Below are 15,583 nucleotides of genomic sequence, written 5' to 3'. Positions count from 1 at the left end.
GCCCACATAGGGTTCGGTTGCATTATAACATAAAATCCATTCCTTATGTAAGGATAATTATGTATGGCCTGATTCCCACAGTGGGATTCACAAATCTTCGACATACGGGTCAGTCATATTTAGGTAGAAGTCCAACAAACCTTTTACTATTTACATAACAGAACTACGCTGACCTGATTCCCTTGGTGGGATACGTAGGCAATCCACATCGGGTTCGGTCCCTTTATTAGAAAATTTCAAACCATTTTATGTAACTACGAACTACGTTCTGACCTGATTCCTTCGGCGGGATACGTAGGCAACCTATATGAGGTTCGGTCACACCACAACATAAGTCTAGTATACCCTTCTGAGCCTAAAACTGGGGCATATTTTGAAAAGATATAGACAAAAGAGCGGTTGGACATCGACAAGATTAAGGCTACCAGACAGGAAATAGTATAGACAAATAACTTTTCAATTGTTTCAGAAGTGTCACAATCTGAAGTTGGCAGAAATATTTTACAACTTACATACATATATTTACATATATATCTTTCCTTACATACATACATTTACATATATATATTTCACAACTTATATACATATAGTTACATTTCCTTATACATATACTTACATACCTACCTTTCAAATTAAATACTTTCTTTCAATTGTTTCACTACTGTTCATCTACCGAGGCTTGAACGGAGATCACAAGATCCAAACAAACAAGACGAATGGAGCGCCAACAACGTCAAGCTTCGAGTCAACACGAATCAACTTCCCCCTCCCAAACTAAGAATTTTTCTTTGAATGAAGGAACCTAAAACCGCGAGATCAACAGTCAAGTCTATCAATCATGGCCGAAAACATCATTTGGCTCATTATGGCCTTGCCTTAAAAGCCAAACGGCTTTATTCCCAACTTTATCTTTAATTTTATTTTATCACAATAACTTTATGACTTTATTAACAGATACACCTGTTTTGCAGGTTGTCGAGATCGAAGGCAAATAAAATCAGGATTACGCGTCATTAATTTGGCCTGTCGTGATATCATCAACGTTATTAGCCGACCGGCTATTCCATCACTTTACGACATACTTTATCAATTACTTTATCATATACTTTACCAACTTTAACAACTTTATCCTGAACTTTATAGGAATCAACTTTAAGTCTCCGAAGACAACTGGAGGCATCATTTGGCTATTCAGCCTCTTCCGCATTAGCCAAACGTCTACACCATCACTTTACTTTACCAATTACTTTATCATTTACTTTACCAACTTTAACGACTTTATCCTGAACTTTACAGGGATTATTGTTAAGTCTCCGAAGACAACCGGGGGCATCATTCGGCTATACAGCCTCATATGCATAAGCCGGACGGCTACACTATGACTTTACTCTCTACTTTATCATTCACTTTAACGACTTTATCCTGAACTTTACAGGCATTATCATTAAGCCTCCGAAGACAACCGGAGACATCATCCACTTTATGACTTTACCCCGGACTTTACGGGAATCTGCATCAAAGCCTCCGAAGACAACCGGAGACATCATCCACTTTACAACTTTACCCCGGACTTTACGGGAATCTGCATCAAAGCCTCCGAAGACAACCGGAGACATCATCCTACTTTACGACTTTACCCCAGACTTTACGGGAATCTTCATCAAGTCTCCGAAGACAACCGGAGATATCATATGGCTATACAGCCTCATTTTCATAAGCCAGACGGCTGCACTCTTACTTCACTTTCTACTTCATTAATTACCTTATCATTCACTTTAATAACTTTACCTTAATTTCACAGATATCATCAAGTCCCCGAAGACAACCGGAGACATCACATGGCTACACGGCCTCATTTGCATAAGCCAAGCGGCTACAAACTTACTTTACTCTCTACTTTATTACTTTACTTTATCATCCACTTTACCTACTCTAACGACTTTATCTTAAAATTCACAGACATCATTTATCATCAAGTCCCAGAAGACAGCCGGAGGCCTTATTACTATCATTAAAATCTCCAAATACAACTGGAGATATTATTGCATCCTTGGCATACACATCACACATTCATTCAAGTCCCTGAAAACAACCAGAGACAGCATTTGGCCACACTGCTTCATTATAAGCCACACGGCTCCATTCTCACACTCATATTTACTTTACATTTTCAACTTTACCCCAGACTTTATTACTAATTTTGACATGAATTTCAGTTTTGACAGAAAGTACAATCTACATACAGAGACACAACGCAACGTGAAACTTTATCTTACGCAGTGAACTGGGGCAAACATGCTGAAGAGGAATATCAAACTCACAAGCAAGGGTCACGGATCTACTCTCGAATTCAATTCCGCCTAGGTCCACACACGTGATACGTAGGTTAATTACTCTTTCATATCCACCGCTGAAACTCTACTCAGTCAACACTTTCACAATCTTGTATCCTTTTCTATATCCGGTTTCACCACAATTCAATACTGGGGCAAAAGCGTAGCGTAGATATCGATCCGCTTCTTTTGAACTACGTACAACTTGATTCTCACGAAACCCAAGGCATGTAGGCAACTCGAGATGGGTTCTGCCATAACTCCTTTCACCCCATAATATTTTCCACCAATTCTCCTAAACCTTATTTTCTCAAGTTCTTCCAAATTCATATTTGTTGGTCGGAACAAAATTGGCTACTACGTCAACTTCTTCGCCCAAAAACTCTTACATCGTCTCCGGTCGAAGAGGGGCATCTGTTGACACCCAATTTTGTCCCTCCTTTATTCCAATTTATTTCCTCGAGCTTTTAAATTTATTAACGAGCTAAGTACTCTATTTTCACTACTAACTTTTATTTTTACTGCTATTAATATCTTTACTTTCGTTTTCATTATTTTTACTATCAACATTACGAGCATTACTTTATCACAATTTTTAATGGCTCGTCATCATTTTATCTTCGGATTTTGTGCCCTTTATTTTCTACGTATTAATCATTAATTATCATAGTATATATTGTACTAGTTATTAAATCAAAAACCTAAAAAATAATTAAATATGGAAGAGGAATTTCAACCATCTAATGGCCCCAACAACAAACACAATATACCCACAAAATGGCCCAGATCCGACTCACAGGTGCAGCCCATTTCAAATCAAAATCAGCCTATCTTACCTCTCATCTGGCAGCCCAATTAAAAAAAAAAAAAAGATCAGCCCACAACCAACTCCACCCGTCCAGCCCACTATTTCCCCCAACCCGGTCTATTTCCATTCCATCAGCAAACCTAAAACCTAATAAACAAACATACATCACAGCCGCACACCCCCCAAGCGCCTCTCTCATCTCTTCACTCCCATCCTCCATTTTTAGCCAAAAATCTGTCTCTCTTTTGCCATACACAGTCCATGTCCATCCCGTTTCCACACCAAATTGTCGCGACGCCTGAGCTGCCTGTCGTTGACAGAAAGTCATTTCCATTTCTCACTTCAAAACGCAACAAATTCACAAAGAACAGAGAAAATCGAACCATTTTCGGTAACCCCGAATCAAATCATGTGAATGGCTTCAACGTTCGGATTAGTAGGGTTTGACTTAATTTCGAATTTTAGATTTCAACATCCCGCCGAAAAAACCCTACAAATCATACTATATATACATCTCTAAGTTCGTTTTGAAAAGGGGACGGAGTTTTTTTTACAACACTCAACATTTTTCTATTTTTTCCTTATTACTCTAAATCTGAATTTGTTCGAATTCTGTCCTGTTAGAGTTCTGATCGTGACTCGAAGCCCCACTTTACTGCGCCATCGACAGGTAAACTTTGATGCAATTATGATTTATGGTTTTGTTAAGATCATGTTCGTTTAGAAAAATCATGGCTTAATGCCCTGCTATTACCATTTGTGATTTAAATCTGTGCTACAGTTGATGTTTTTTTTTTAAAGTCTCTTAAAGGTTATTGTTTGACTGATATGGAAGTCATGTTCTTATTGAAGTGTAACTATAAATATTTGTACTAGAATTCCTATTTCGGGTATTCCTTTAACCATAGTAAGATTTGTTGAAAATCACGACAGTTTAATGTAGTCCGGAAGTCAGTCTTTATGCATTACTTGAGACACTAAAAACTTTACCATTTGACATAGAGTGTTTATGTTATCTATCTCCATGAGTTGAATAGTTTATCCAAACATCTTATATGTGATTTTTGATCAATCTTCAAAAAGTCATGATTTAAAATTCAATATTTGTCATATTAGATCATACTCTGGGTCTTGGGATACTTTGATTGATTTCAGTATGGTCAAAGTGCAAATCATATGCTTGAATAAGGCTTTAGATACCATGAATATAGGTTTCCTTTTCTATTTTTGCCACATTTTAGAAGTTATCTCGGTTTGACAATGCTACTCGCTTCTTTGTCCAAAACAGTGAGTTAGACTTTCTTTTCCTATTTTTTTTTTTAAAACATATGTTTGAAGTTCTGTTTGTGGTTTCCATAATTTTGACCAGTATTAAAGTAGTGAATCCATGTGTACTGTCTTCTGCATAATACTAAGAATGCATGTTTTCATTTTCTTTCCTTACGGTCACTTTAAAAAGAGTATCTTTTAGGTCTTATAGTCTGTTAAAACTTAATTTCTGAACATGTTTAAACGCAAACGAGAGTCAAGACTATTTTAAAACAAAGTATATGATGTTAGTATATAAACCATGCTGCTGGATTTTTGGTTGTGACTGAATGTTAACGTATCTCATGGATTTGCGCTGTAGTTCCTAGTTACTTTTTATCTCCATAGGATGTATGTATCATAGTTGTTCCCTGCCATTTTCGTTCCTTGCTTGATTTATGAAAAGAGCATGAATAAGTTGAATTTTCCTTCAACTATAGTATATATATGGCTGTAGTTATGCAGCTGCTTGTTTGAGTTATAATAGCTAGAATAAAGTCATGTTCAAAGTATGGAGATGGGATACTTTAATTTTATGTTAACCTCTGTTTCTAGCACAGCCTCATTATTTTGAAATCTCTGAGATAATTAGCTGCCTACTGGTTTGTTCTATAAAAGAATAGACGCTGTCTTCGCTAGGTCTGCCTTACCCGTAGTTGGAATGGCCACCAGGTTTAGTACATATCGTTGTCCTTTAAAGAAACATTGGCTGCATTCAGAGTTATGCTAGTGGCTGCTGCGTGTTGTCTACTGTCCCTTCCCCGAGACTGTCTACAACTGTTTTTCAAAGGCTTTTTCTACCTGTCTTAATTCTTAAGCTGATAATCCATTTTAATCTGTTTGATTTAAAAAACTCTTCTGTTTCCACAATGAACTATATGAGAATTATTGGGTCACATACCAATGATTTGTTTTGTGTATTTATTATCATATTAAAGTTTGTTTCTTGCTTATAATCCTTTTCTCTTACTTTGTTTTGCATGACAACACCAAAGCCAAAGAGTTTCACTTTGGAACTCGACGTCACCCCGCAAAGGCCTGAAATGGGCATCTACATCCTCTTTTACGCCTCTTGGTCCCTCGAAATGCTTCTGAACAGAAGGACAGAGAGCGGGCAGTCAACTGGCGAATCATTGAAATTTCGTTTTTCCACCGAAGCCAAATATGGCTTTACTCCATTCCCTCTCATTCGCTGGTGTTGCTTGTTGCTAGAATGTGTGCTATATTTTGTGGTGTGATTATTAATTGTCGATGATTCTACTTTGCTTAATTATGTGAATCTTTTCCCCCAAGTTGATATTAGAATACTTATTCGATCATATAGGGATTTTATTTGTTGAAATTAGCTAATATTTAATAGATGGACTTATCATATAAGTTGAATAAAATATGATGTTATTTTAAGCCTTAGCTTTCTAACAAACAGAAATGTCACGATTTTTTACACTAACGTTAGCTTTGTTTGAAAAATGAAGACCAAGTAAACTGGTTCTTTTCATGGATAACTTTTTTACTTTAGCTCTTTGCCGGCATTGAAATATGTGTTTGTTAAAACAATATTTTCACAGTCTATATTGAACTAATAGTCTTTCTGTAAAACCTTTTAATTTTTATGAACACTAATCTTACAATAACTCTTTTAATTTGTTAGTTAGCATAATTCATTTTCACCAAATATTTACAAAACATTATACATTCCACACTCTCTTCAGTTTATTTATAATTAAACTCTTTATATAAATTACTATTTTTCTACGAGTCCTAATTTAACTCCATCTATAACTTTAGTAATACCTACAAAAAAATACTTTCTTAGATATTATAAACATTACGTCTATATTCTTAGCCTAATTAAATTTGAGTCCGGTCGGTTAACCATTATTAATGGAACTTAGAGGATGCCTAATACCTTCCCTCTAGGTTAGTTGAACCCGTACCTAGAATCATTTGGTTTCGTAGACTTTAAAATAGAGTTGACTTTAGATAAATAACTTTAATAAACCTTAGGTGTACTAATTCACCGTAAATAATTAGGTGGCGACTCTTAACTTTAATTAACCCCGGAATTACCGGAATGTTATAAACTATTTTGACTTCGGTTAAATAGGGTATAACACTTATAACTTATATATTATAACTTAAGTTATTTATAGCTTAAGTGTTTTCTAAGTTCATAAATTCGTATTTTATAAATTAAGTATATTTATATTATAAGTATATTCTTAGTATATTTTAGTTATTTTTCAAGTATATAACTTTCTAGTTTTTAATTTAAGTAGATGTATATTATAAGTATATTCTTAGTATATTTTAGGTATAGTCCTAACTTAATATATGTAAAAATATGAACACAAGTAAATAGAAGAAAGCTCAATGAGCCATATATTTTATTCATTCATGGATAACACTTATTTGCAAGTTGTAGTTTTTTTTAACTTGCAAACAATACATGAGTTGCAAAGAAATAGTAGAATAATAAAATCACCAATTGTCAATCATTTGGTTAATTTTCCCCATATCATATTCGGTCATGGAGAGTCTTCCATTTGGTTCACTCCACTTGCTATCAAATCTTCAATCTCTTCCTCTTCGCCTTCCACTGCTTCTAAGTTTTGGTTGCGTCGCTCCGATCTAATCCAATGGCGAATGCACACTAGTACTTGCAAGCTAAATCCGGATAATGAGTGTCTATGGTCTCCAATTTGTTGTCTTCCTTGGCTAAATGCACTCTCTGAAGCCACGGTTGATATTTGAACCGTAAGGATATCTCGAGCCATTCTTGAAAGTATCGGATGACTAGCCTTGTATTTCTTCCACCATGCTAAGATGTCCAAATCATCTAGTTCATTGATATCCACATTTGGCTGCATCAAATAAAGGTGATATTCATCAAAGTTTGCATTAGAAGAAGGAGTTGGATGTGAATGTAAAACTTTTAATTGCAACAAACCTGACAAGCCCTTTTTGCTACTTTGAGAAGTAGTAGGGCGTAGAGCAACGGGTGTAGCATTTTCTTCCAAATTAGAATAATGACTAAAAACTTTTCTAAACTCGGTATCAAAAGCGAGCTCGGCTTCAGCTAAAGATGGTTCAACTCCATCTTCAATTTCGAAAAATGTATAAATTTGATTAACCAATGCTCTTGTATAAGACATTTTTAAACAAGGATTTAAAAGAGAACCCAATATAAATAAAGTTGGGATGGGAAAAAAATACTTCTTAAATTTTGTTGTCGTATTAAAAATAGCCGCTTGATAACCGGATTTATATTTATACTCTTGTAAAACTCTAACTATTTCCGTTAAGTAGGCTAAAATTCCGGTTATCGTGGGATAGAATTGTCTAGAAAAAGAAAGAGTTGCATTATAAAAAAATTGTAAGAGTTCAACACATTCCTTAACATCTTCGCAATCCGTAATATTTAACCAATCATCATTATTAATATTATATTTGTTGTGAACTTGTTGTATGGGAATCCTATGCTCATATGCTTGTTGTAGCATAATGCAAGTGTAGTTCCACTCAGTCTCAATTTCTACTTGAATTTTCCTAGGTCTAAGGATATTTTCCACACAAGAATTCTTAAAATCTCTCAGTTCTTCCCTATTAGCATTACAAAAAAGAAACGCAACCGCATTTCTAACTTTTTGAATAGAATCTTCAAAACACTCAAGACCATCTTTAACAATTAAGTTTAAAATGTGACAACTACATCTCACATGAAAAATATTTTTTAGCGGAGGGTTTAATTCCCTTTTTAAAAGACCAACCGCCTTTGTATTATTAGAAGTATTATCTAAAGCAATACAAAGTGTTTTCTATAAATGTTAAAAAATCTCATAATAGTAGACATTGAATCCGCTAAAATTTTCCATCGTGACGACCTTTCCCTTCATCATATAAAAAAGCTATAATTCTTTTTTGCATAACTCAATTATCATCAACCCAATGACATGTAATAGCAAAAAAATCTAGCTTGCTAAGACTAAGACCCAAATCGGCGGTAAGAGAAACATTACAATTTAAAGAATTAAACACATGGCTCAAATAAAATCTATATTTTTTATACAAATCTATAACATCCGCTCTACAAGTACTTCTAGGAATACCCTCAAATAACGGATTATAACAACGTTGAATCTAAGTAAAAAACCCCAAACCCGAAGGAAAGGAAAATGGTAAACGTAAACAATCATAAGCTACCATTTTAGTTATTTCTACACGCTCTTTTTTCTTGTCATACTTAAAATTTTTACCGGTTCGTGGGTCTATCGTCATTTTAATACCCCCCACATTTGAACCCGTTTGTTCTACCCAAACATTCATATGTTTAAGTCTCATATGATTATTTAGTGTACCCGTTCCACCATCCTTACTTGTTTATTGCCTAAAAGAAAATACTTGTCCACATATGGTACATTTAGCTGTTTGGCTTTCCTTATCCTTAGTCATAAATTTCCAAATTTTAGCGGTTGGCTTACGAGTTCTAGGCGGTTCGTCTTGTGTATGTGATTGTGCAGGACCTGTATCACCTATGGGATTTTCGGGAGCTTGTGTTTCATCATCATCATCATCAATTTCATTAAAAGTGTCGGTATAATATTGTTGCATTGCCTCATGATCTAAAAGTGGATTATTTTCACCAACATCAATACCTAAATTAGGTATTTCGTTCACAAATGTTTCCTCATTAAACCCACCCCTAACAATACCATTACCGGCACCACGTCTAAATTTCTTCACCATTATTAAATAGAATTAATTTAAATCACACTCAAATAAATCACAAGAAAATAAATTGCAACAAATTAAATTGCTAGAATTAAATTGCATAAATTAAATAGCGAAAAATAAAGATAGAGTTGGAACGAAGGTACCAAATTGCCGGACTAATTTCCAACAAAGTGAAGGCGGCTAGAATTGCAAATCCACCAAAGCTACTTCGGATTGTTGCAAAATCACCAACTCCACCAACAATATTTTAATTGCAAAATTAATAATTGAAACTAGAATAAGACTTTATAATATTTAATTGAGAGAAATTTAAAGTGGCTAATTGTTGCAAAGTAACTATAATTGAGAGATTGAGAGAAAGAGAAGAGTGAATTGGTGTGGATTAAAATGGAAATGGAGAGGGGTTTATATAGGGGTGCGGGATGGGTTGAAGTGTTAAAAAAAAGTTTAGGGGGTTAGGGGGCCAAAATGGGGGTTTGGAACCGTTTGGCAACGACCATTTTTGCGAATGGTCTGTTGGCCAACGATCCAGCCCATGTCCCAACGGCTACATTTTTATTTTTATTTGTTTTTAATTCTGACCGGTTTAACCAGTCCGGTTCCAGTTCCAAAAAAATCGAAACTGGACCTGTATGTATTAAATGGTTGATCGGAACCGGTAAACCGGTTCCGGTTCCGATTCCGGTTTCGGTTTTACCGGTCCGGTTAACCAAAACCTGTTGACGGGCTTACCTGTAGGTGATGACACAATGACCCGACATAGCAGACTCAAATCTGAAAACACGTATTGCACTTTTTTTTTCCTTAGCCTAGTTTTGTCCCAACCTGGGTTTTCCGGCGACGTTTTTAATGAGGCAATGATGTACAACGTGTTACTTAAAAATGTTGAAGGCTGTGTTATACCCCATTTTAACCGGGTTGAAATTAGAGTACAACATATTGGTGATTCCTATTTATTTTTGTTTTAAGGAGTCGCCACCTAATTAATTTTTAAGGTGAATTAGGGCACCTAATTATTAACTAAGGTAAAGCTAACTAAACCTCCGTTAATAGTCTGCTTAACCAATGTGATTCTAGGTAAGGGCTCTATATTATCCTAAAGGGAAGGGGTTAGGCATCCTTTAAAATCCGTTAACTACGGTTGTCCAGCCAAACTTAGGTTAATTAATTAATGCTAAATCAGATGCCTAAATTTAAGAAAAGGACTTATAATGTTACTATGGTTTTAAAGGAAAACATAATAACGCTGTTCAAAACAAGACTTAAAATATGCTAAGGCTTCAAATAAAATGTTATTTAAAATAGGACTTATAAAAGAGGACTGTAAAAAAATATAATAATACCATTTTAAATAAGACTAATATCAATATAAAGGAGATTTTAAAATGCTATCTTTAAAATAAAGCTTATATATGTTGCTAATGTCTTAGATGAAAGTATAATAATAGGATTGGCGAAAGATGATAATTTGCATATAATTAGAAGAAAACGCAGGTTTGTGCGATATTTTAGTAAATATCTAAGGCAAACTAAACGATGAAGTATTAATTGATCTTGTACTTTAGGAGTATAAATGAAATACAAAACAACTAATGAATTTCTTTATCCCTTTTGTTATCTTTTGTTAACTGAGCTTAATTAAGATTAAATCAACTTGCAATGCCTAAATTCATATATTTATGTCCATGGTACGTTAAATCCCTACTGCGATAAAGGGATGGAAAGTAATCCTCTAGTTCAAGGCACTTGTTCTCATTATCGAAAGTTTATAATTCTAATATTAGTAGATATTATAAATGATGTAAATAATTTTGAGATAAATATTAAAGATAATGTAAATAACTTAAGAAATATATTATAGATAACATAAGTAAGAAATGGAGCCTACTGAGTTATCTATTAGTTTCCTTTTAATTAACTACCCATTATGCTAAACTAAACCACCAATTTACTAGAATTCACAAGTTATGAAAACGAAAAAAAACAAAGTAAAAAGGGTTAGTTGCATCATACAAAATAAAGGCAGGAAATAAATAAAAGGGGACCAAATAGTATCAGATGGGCCAGCCCGTTTTGGGCCACTGAGATCCATAACTGCTGTTGGGCTGGCCCAATTATTTTTAACTGTTGCGGCTGCTGCCACTGTTCCGGTCTGTTGGGCTTTGGCCCAGGGGTTTTATGTCTTTCTATTTTGCTGCGGATAGAGAGCTGGACGGATAGAGGAGTCGTATTGGGCTTTTAACCCCACGCCAGATGCGGGAGACGACGAGTCACTTGAACTCGTACGCGATAGTCATGCATAAAATAAAAGTGAAAGGATTAGCATATGATCGATGAATAAAATTAAACACGTAAAATATACACTCAAAACGGTTCAGTAGATTGTGTATATACTATGTATATTTTGGTATATCTCAGGTGTATACATTTATAAAGATGCATAGGCTAAAGTATACCAGTCATGTACACGCATATACACAATCGATACAAGTACACTTAGCACATGAAAATGAATAGATGCCGATATATAGCACGCTCAACGAAACCAGATATAAATAGCTTAAGGGTGTCGAATGTGACAATAATGAGAAAAAAAAAAGGTTCTGTTCAGGTTGGTGAAAAATTCATGTTCCAAGAATGTCAATAAACATCTCATTGTATACAGAAAGAGGAGACGTTAATATGTGTTCAGATTATATAGGGGCAGCAGACACATACCAAACATAAAGGCCATTTTATCCATAAGTAAAGCAGGCCTCTCAGATGTAATATCTATTCTTTATGGAACCAACCAGTAGGCAACTAATTTCTCCTCAAAGTGTAGTGTTTGTCTTGTCAAAATAATAACAGAATAAACAACAAACAACCATAATGCATAGTAAACTAGTTGAACCTTTCCAGATTATAAATGATTATGCTGAGATAGTAATTAAAATGCAGACAGAATCTTCAGATTCAGCAACCACAACAGTAGCAGTGAGGCAAAACCATGCAAGCGATAATCTAGTCCTAGCTGAGTGTCAACAATAGAGGGATTGGAGACTAGATGAGACTGATGTTTAAATAAAGAAATAGAGGAGAAGATAAACATACTAAAACAACCAACATTATTATTATACTTAGGCCAATGAGCATATGAAAGGAATCTAAATCAGAAGGAAATAGGAGCCCAGGGTAGCATGGAAATTCACACAATGCAACAGACAATAGCAATGAAGTAGGCATAGCACTTCAGGTACCATGAGGGCTCAATAGGCTAGTGAAGTCAAGGCATGGCATGGGGGATACAAAACAGATAGGAAAGCATTTAATGCATATATGCAGTGAAGCAAAAGGAAGACATATATATTAACCAATTACCCCAAATCATGATGCAAATGAGGTTATACCATGTGCAGATGAGTAGATGCTCACTGAGAGTGAGTTCAGACGAAGCAAGGTGCAGACAAATGAAGTTAGATCATATGCGGTTTGGAAATATGCATAGCTTTAACGGATAATGAAATGTGCAAGAGTGTACTATTGTTATCAAGGTCTGAAGAGAATGGAAGGCAATCCCAAATAGCAACATTTCAAGTGAAAGCATCAAGCAAAAGCATGCAAAGTCACATACAGGGGTCATACGATACATGACTAACAGATCCTGCCAACAGGAGCTTCAACCACCATTACAGTACTCAGCAAAGTAAGAGCACAAGTCCACAGATGCTGAATTGACTTTAAAATGCTTGGAGCTCTTTTGAAAATACAATCCGAGGCTTATAATAAATAAATAAAAAAATACAAAAAGACCACATAGGCATGCAAAGGTTTAGTGCATCTTGTTGAATCAAAGTAAATATTTTTTACTCCAATGAATTCAGTTTCAGGTCCAGTAGGCGTGAAGATGCTATCCTAGTATCAACAACATATTTTGAAAAAAACAAACAATGGCTCAGCCAACCCATCGCAGAGAAAACCATGCCAGTCTATCAAACACCATAGTTTACAAGTGACATTGAACTTAACTTAAACAAACATGAGCACGCCTTAGGTATCAATATCAATTTACACATCAATCTAAGCCAAAGAGAAGATTAAGAAAATATATTAGTTCATATGCTGCCAAGCACCTTTGAATCAGATTGAGAAAATCCCACACATATTAATGAAGATTAAGCATAAATAAACCGACAAGCTAATTAACCACAGGAAACTTAAATTACATACTCAGAAGATGAAAGCAAAATTAACACATGCCGATAATAAAATTTAAAAGCTAACAGCACTCAAATCTTGCCATAAACATTATGCTAATCAACTTACCTAACTAAATCCGCATGTTTTAAAACTACGCGACGATTGCAGAAAACATATATAAAGCAAAAACAAGGAGGGAGAATTACCTTCTTCGGGTGCAGCGAAGTGAGGCTTCGAGTCTCCGACCTACCTCGAAACGCTACCAATCCTGAGTTTGCATATACTCAGAGCCGAACAAATACCAAAAGCAGAAAAAAGTAGAAGAGGATGTAGTATTTTGGGGATGATATCAAGATAATTTTAGAACTAATATTTTAATGGAGCTGGAGCAGTTAAAAATTTATATTTTTAAGAGAAAAGTGGTGATTCGAGAACTGTTTTCAGAGGGGTTTTCCGGGAGGCTTTAAAACCGATTCTTGGGGGAATTTTTTGAATCAAAAGACCTCCGTTTCTTGAGGGGGTTTTACTTTCAAAAATCTTATATTTCTTGGGGTAATTTACTGAACCAGAAAAATCCTCCTCTCACCGATTCCACTCCACAACATATTTATAGGTTTTCTTAGGCTTTTTTTTTTGTTGAAGAAAGAGGAAAGGGAGCGGGGACAACGAGAAGTGGTGGTGGTAGAGGAAACGTGGGGGGAACAGACGCGTGGGGGACAAGGCGGAGTGGGGGTGGAAGTGGCGTGAGGAGTGGAGGCGGCAGAGGGAGTGGGGGTGTCAGAGGGCACGGTGGGATTGATGGGCAAAAAAAAAGGGAAAGGGGAGGGAAGAGAGAGAAGGGAGCGGGGAGGGGAAGCCGCGTAATAATATTTCGAAAATCCACAGTAAATAAAGACTATTATTTAATTATGCAAAGATAAATGCGATGCGTGTGCGTAAGCTGGTAAAATGCCGAAAATGATAATAATAATAATAATAATAATAATAATAATAATAATAATAATAATAATAGTAATAATAATAATAATAATAATCAGTGCGGTAATAGAATAGTGAAACGCCGGTATTGATAAGAGGCTAATAATTATAGTAAAATATAATATATATTTTTTTTATTTTTCAAAAATATTAGAAGCGTAAATAGGTATTTCGGAGGAGAGGCGGGACAAAATTGGGTGTCAACAGGCTGGCTGCAGGCCGGGATTGGAGACTCTCCGGTAACAATGACAGTGTTTTTTCTCCTCATACTTCGAACATCAGACACTGGGGGGCTAGAGCACATGACCCCAAGAGATGTGGACAGAACGTGTCGTGCCCGGATAGGTTATTTGTAAGGGTCAAACGACCGAATGAGTCCTGCCCGGATAGGTTATTTGTAAGGGCCAAACGACTGATTGAGTCATGCCTAAGTAGGATGTGTTGCGAAGGCTAAACGATTAAATGAGTCGTGCCCTTAGGTTCCATGTATCACTTGTGATTATGGAATAAGAAAAACACTTCGGTTCCCATTTCCGTTCAAATATTTCAACTTTCCGTTTATAAAAATTTTGGTTCATCGAATCTGTTCGCTTCTCTTAAGGCTCGAATCAGAACAAAGTCTAAAAAAATTCGAACTCGATGCAAATACAAAGGCTCCAAAACATATCGACTAGAAATGCTTAATGCGCCGATTCGGAGACGTCCGGATTTGCGCATGTAAAATAAGGCCAAGCATCTAGAGCCAAAAACTTATATATATATATATATATATATATATATATATATATATGTATGTATGTATGTATCGGCAAAAAATATGCTGAGATAATTTTTACATCGGCCCAAAATCTGCCGAACCATTTACAAAATTACATCGGCTTAAAACATGCCGAACCCAAAACCATACAAAAAAGAAGAAGTTATTTTACTCCTCTCCCGAGGAGGAAAGTTCTTCAGCGTTCAAGGGGTTATCCCCGGAGCTTTCATCATTAATGGCCTTGTTCATTTTGGCTTCCATCTCTTCGGCCTGAGTGATCTTATCCCCAATGCCCTCGAGGCCTTGTTCCTGGATCTCACGGAGGGTGTGGACACAATTCAACCAATTTTTGTGCTCGGCCTTGAGAATGGAACGGTTAGTGGCAGCTTGAACATCGGCAACGGCCTGCTCTTGGATACGATGACGAGCAACCAAGGATTGGCCTAGTTGAGTGGTCAGATCCCTCACGACCTTAGCCTGATCACT

At 35.7% G+C, this 15,583-nt stretch overlaps 1 long non-coding RNA gene across 1 annotated transcript; it reads left to right on the top strand.

The window, feature by feature from the left end:
- Positions 1-2,958: 2,958 nt before the first annotated feature.
- LOC132619250 (uncharacterized) lies at positions 2,959-5,754 on the top strand. The gene is made up of 2 exons (XR_009574631.1): positions 2,959-3,811; positions 5,445-5,754. It is a non-coding gene; the product is annotated as an uncharacterized LOC132619250 (long non-coding RNA).
- The last annotated feature ends 9,829 nt before the right edge of the window (positions 5,755-15,583 follow it).

This window comes from Lycium barbarum, chromosome 11 (assembly GCF_019175385.1).
Source record: "Lycium barbarum isolate Lr01 chromosome 11, ASM1917538v2, whole genome shotgun sequence".
Classification (NCBI taxonomy): Eukaryota; Viridiplantae; Streptophyta; class Magnoliopsida; order Solanales; family Solanaceae; genus Lycium; species Lycium barbarum.
This window is presented reverse-complemented; position numbering and strand designations above follow the sequence as displayed.